Source organism: Lytechinus variegatus, chromosome 7 (genome assembly GCF_018143015.1).
Source record: "Lytechinus variegatus isolate NC3 chromosome 7, Lvar_3.0, whole genome shotgun sequence".
Classification (NCBI taxonomy): Eukaryota; Metazoa; Echinodermata; class Echinoidea; order Temnopleuroida; family Toxopneustidae; genus Lytechinus; species Lytechinus variegatus.
Genome location: NC_054746.1, coordinates 44,453,460 through 44,459,459, shown reverse-complemented (window position 1 = coordinate 44,459,459; position 6,000 = coordinate 44,453,460).

The following is a 6,000-nucleotide window of genomic DNA, read 5'->3' as shown; positions in this document are numbered from 1 at the left end:
TTGTGCGGATCTGCAGGTGTGTTTGTTGGGGTGAGGTTGGAGAAATAGAAAGAAGGGATATGTTTGAATATGGAATTCCATTTAATCGAATGAACTTCTTCACATCCTATCCGTTCCTTATACATGTATACTCTACCAAAATATGTATTTTGTATCTGCATGCATATGTATGAAATGAGATTTCATAAATAGACATTTAGTTTTACACATTTAAAACAATACTTGGAACGTTCTTCATAATTCTAAAAGGAAAGCTCGTCAAAATGGTTTGAAAGAAGAGGAGATTGCAATCTCCGTTTTGCTAAACGTCCTTGACAATATGTAATCAATGGGTCGAACTAATTTGATTGAATCAACATCTATGAATCATCCTTTGCAATCCTGTATAGATCTGATTCTCGGTAAGATGACTGTGTTTTATTAAAACTTTTTTAAGATTACTATTCATCACAATAGATGGATGCCCTTTGTATATACGATTCCATTCTCCATAAAAAATTACTCTAAAATGATCCAGGAATGTTAGCAAGAATGCTTAAATATGCGATTACATTGCCTTTAAGTGCGGATGCTGATTAGTCCGAGTAAATAGGAATAATTTTTTTTATCTTGTATCTGGAGGCTTCCCCCTGAGGGAAGCCGGAACTCATCGCAAACAGTATCAGATAATAAACAAAAAGATCAATTTTGCCATAGTTGAAATGAAACAATAGAATAACATCAAACCTAAAAAGAAACTGCATCGAAATCAAATGTGGCCTGATCAGTTTTCAATGTTTTGAGATGTTGAATCTATATGAAAGAGATATCAATCATTGAATTGTCACGATCCGATATCTTCTCATGCTTTTCATTATTTTAAAGCTAAATATAAATGTTTGTTCTCGAATGTTGTAATAATTACAATCATAAGTGAAGCCATCTTATTTAAACCATCAGGAAATCGGTATATTGCAAATTCGTCTACTGCAACTGGTCCACTCACCACATGGTCTACCTTTTTTTAGTCTAATGCCATTCCGTCTATCAACTTTCGTCTAACAACCATTTGGTCCAATAATCACTTCGTCTATTATTAATTCGTTTATGATCATATCGTCTCACAACCAGTTGGTCTAATTTTGCCAAATTAACACTTAGTCTAATTAAACCAAACGGTATATGGACTAAATGGTTAGAAGAAATAGTGAAAATGGCAATTAGACTATGTGGATATTGGACGAACTGACGGTAGACCAAATGATAGTAGACGAGTTTGGCAATTGGACGAATTGATATTGGAACAAAAAAAATTAACCAAATCGGTATGCCATTCTACTCCAGGTTGTGCATTTTCAATTCAATTGAATTTTCGAAGAAAGAAAGATAAATTTGCAGAAGAATCTGATTACATAATCTTGTCCACGGGCATAGTTATGCTATGCAGGGTCTACTCCTATAAAAGTTTTCATCATCGACTCCGCCACTACTGGGCTATAGGTCCAAAATGTCTTTGGTATCAGCCAACTTGGTAAATATGTTTTCTAAAAAGAATGCATTTTTAATTGATAAGATCGGGACAGTATCCGTGGAGCTTGATATTTCTAACAAATATATGAACCACCCCCTCCCACATCCACTGCGAGTCAGGTCATGCATGTTAGATTGAATGTGGCTTTAGAGTTCATATCACCTTGATCGGTCTCCCGCCATCTTCTAAACCTGAGATGGATGCACTGTCGATCACAAACTCACCTCATACATACTAAAGAGTTGCATTCATACTTCCAATGAGATGTTATCCCTTCTCAAGAAAATCCCACTTGTGGAAAACTCCATAATAAGAAGCTTAATTTGACCATTAGCAAGAACTTCAGATTTGAAAATGTGAAGTGTGATATTAAGTGACTTGTTTTTCATTGATAATGATTATGTTGTTCTGCTACATAGAGCGGGTGATAAACGAAGGAGGCTTCAAACCAACCAATAGTACACTGTAAAAACTGTGGTGTTAAAACTGACACCAATTGGTGTTAATAGAGGACCACACCCTGATGTGTTAAAATAACACCGTAGAGATTGAACATAACACCAAAGGGTGTAAATGTAACAACCATAGGTGTTGTAATAACACCTAAAGGTGTAAAACTAACACCACCAATTTAACACCGGTGTAAAATAACTGGTGTGGTCCTCTATGTACACCGGTTAACACCACAGTTTTTGCTGTGTATGTCATCGGTGATTACGTCATATATTTGGTCGGTCTGGAGTCGGTTTCGTCAACATAACGATGGCATAAATATGTTTCTAGCTTCAAGCACGAAAAAGACAAAATGATGAATGCTCTGTCAGAAAATTAAAAGACATTAGCTATACAAAAACATTACACAAAAAGATGTTCACAATTATAAGAGAAATAATATTTTCAAAATTTATTATCTATTTAATAGAAAATAATTTGAAAACAACTGGTTTACTGCATTATGATGACATGCGCTTCTCTGACAATACAGTGATACATAACATTTCATGAATACATTACTACGATTATCTTCTTATTCCAACCTTCTTTGTTTACTTTCTAATGTAACACTTACAAAAAATAGAATCTACAATAGATACATATGAACATGAATTTGCAGCGATGAAGATGAAATTCTTACCTAAAGAGTAAATGTAATTCATGTTAAAGGGTGTTCACACAGCTAAGCATTTATTTCAGATACAAGTAAAAAAAAACCTTTTACATATCAAATAACGTAATTTGTATAGCCATCCACGTCTCAAGAGCCTTACTTGATAACTTCCTTGACCTGTCAACATAACTAATATACAAAACTGTCAATGTTTATAAACTCTACTTTCTAGAATTGTAATGTATGCAAAATATGAACAAAGATAGGTCATATATGTGTTTAATGTATCATTGTGTAGTTACCCTTTGACGCAAACTAGTAATAATACCAGACGAAAGCTTTATCTGAGTGCGATTCTATTAATTTCTACTCGTATTCAACTATAAAATTAATGTATGACGAGCAAATGTTGAGGTATATGAATAAACATATCGGTTGCATCCAGTTGTTGTTAATTGGGCAACTGTTGAAGGTGAAATAATTATTTCTTTCTAATTCATGGACTGCAATACGTATGACCAATGATATAACACATCGGTGTAACAGTAATAATATTGAAATTTGGCATTATTCTAATATTTATCTACACAATTTTAAGTGACACAGATTGATTTATCCACAATATCGTAATATCCCGTTGAATAAAAAGTATATATCATGCCATAAATTGAGTGCATGCATCTCACAGGCCTTGAAAATAGATCAAAAGTGTTTTAGTGACATACCGGCATTTTAATTCGGTTTATCATTACAACCATCAAATGCTTTTAACTTTCGCTTCTGAAAGGTAATTCCTAACACGACCAGCTGTGTATTTCCACTGGTTGCTTTATTAGAAGCGCTACAGGTTATTCATCCAATCTAGAACCACAGCAAAAGGCCAATCGTCGCTAGAAGGCTACCAACTATTTCTCAGATAATTGCCAATTTCCGATTCAAACTGGAATTTGAGATACCATATACATGAACAGGGTGAATTTGACCAGTGTCTTATCCCATCGCTGTTGTAATTTTACCAAGAATGTGTCACATTGAGATTCACAATTAACATACAAATTAAGTTTATGTCTGCCATACCATTGATTCAGCTTTTAGAATGAAGAAATTTGTGTTTATTTTAATAGATATTTAGCTAATATGGCAAGCTCGAGGTGCAAATCACGCCATTTCCTGTTATTTCTTGAGTAATTTTAGTAACAATAGACTTTGATTTAATGACAAACGGGAAAATCATTCCTTTTTGAGAGCATACTGTTAAACAATTTAGGTCAATGCAAAATCGCCACATTCACAGTGCTCACAATTATGGTCGAGGGATGTATTCTGTCATTATCATTTAAAATATTTGAAAAATAGAATTCGACACAAAAATTAGTTTTTACAATACATGTAATTTCTACCTAAATACACCAGAGTTAACAAAAAAGGAAACGGGCGCATGTATACTTTACAGTTATTTCAGTTTACTGGTTTATTTCAATTTCCTTGTATGGAAAATGCTACATGACAAACGACACCTGCGAGTACAAATACACACCACCAATAATGACACTAACAACAACGAAACACATAAGTCAGCTGATTTTAACCCGATTTATCTACTGGAATTATATTTGTAACGTAACACATCAGTCAGCTGGTTTTAACCCGATTTATCTACGGGGAGTAACTATTGTGTAACGTAACGCATCAGTCAGCTGATTTTAACCCGATTTATCTACGGGGAGTAACTATTGTGTAACGTAACGCATCAGTCAGCTGATTTTGACCCGATTTATTTTGGAGGAGTTGCTATTTGTAACGACATCAGTCAGCTGGTTATTTGTAACGTAAAAAAGAGTAACATAGTGATGAAACAAATGAAAAACGAATGCATTTAAACAAAATATATATTGCCTACGCATTATCATATCACCAACCTTTTTCATTTGAAATTTGATAGTAATAATAATAATGTATCCCTTATGTTATGAAATATGGAGATGTTCCGCATAGCGTAATATGAATAGCTATAGTTTCTTCTATCTTCATAATTGTTTTTTTTTTCAAGAGACCCCTGCAAACACGAATACTCCAAACTTATAACATCCATTTTCATCTGCATGGAATATAACAAATTGAATATATTTGCCTTTCTGAAAGATGCCATCTGTGGGATGGAATTCAAATTACAAACTCTTTGGATTAAGGTTATGTGATTATACCAACTTATGTTAATAAATAGTAGAAAGACAAAGAAATGAACTTGTGATTGATATTTGTGTAATATCATCATTCAAATTAAATAGGAATGTGTTCAAAATTATGACAGATTTCTTTTTTTGCTTAACTTTTTTTTACGGATGGATGATCATCTTCTTTTGAAAACTGTTATTTTCTATGACTATGAGGAATTTCCAAAGTGGTTCTTATTTGGTTTTGTGATGTAATTACATCTACACTAATCATTAGGTATAGAACAAAAAAAATCCGCATACTTTTATTATAAAGCAAACATGTAGTGTGGATACAATCTCATTCATGAAGTTCATCAAGAAAATGATAATCATCGAAAATGATAGTAAATTGAAAAAAACCTCGGTGAAATTTTACTTCTATATAGAGTAAACTTGAATCACAGAAATAAAAAAAAATGATTGATAATAAAAAGGAAGACTTAGACGATTTCAGTAGTACATTTATGGAGTGACTATGATTCCGATTTCTTTCGAGAAGAAAAACAATTCAAATTTACCAACATAAACGGGGAAAAGGTTTATTCTCTCAGTAGGATAACAATAAATTAGATTATGAATACGTTGACGTGCTATTGTACGATCACAGGAGGGATATGCGTAGCAAAGCAACAAATGACATTTCAAAGCAAGGTAAATTCCCACTAAGTTTAGCAACCGAATACATCTATCTTAGCCCCAAATTGACACAAGAAATCAATATCCATTATGCATCCGTAATTCTACATGCATTTGCTTCGAAGTGTCTCTATTCTAAATTCCTGGATTCTTCACAGAACTGAATTCCCCCTCTTGCCGTCACTCAACTAAGTACAAACACACCGTGTAAGTTGTTTTCTCGATATTGTAACACGAATCACTAACAGCTTTCTGCTTCACCTATACAATAGTACACTTTTCTTACCACTGGGAAGTGAGAGAGAAATGAAAATACAGAGAAAGTGAAAGAGAGAGAGAGACTGACAGAAGGGAGGAGATAAACACAGAGAGAATGACAAGGAGTGCTGACATGGGGGGGGGGTTCCAGATATTCAGACACTTCAATCTCACTTAAGCTGTATTTGTCAGCACGCTTTCATTTCCAATCTTATATATGGAAGGAGTTAAGGCTCTTGGAAGACAAAGTTCTTCCCGTACCGATCCCCATT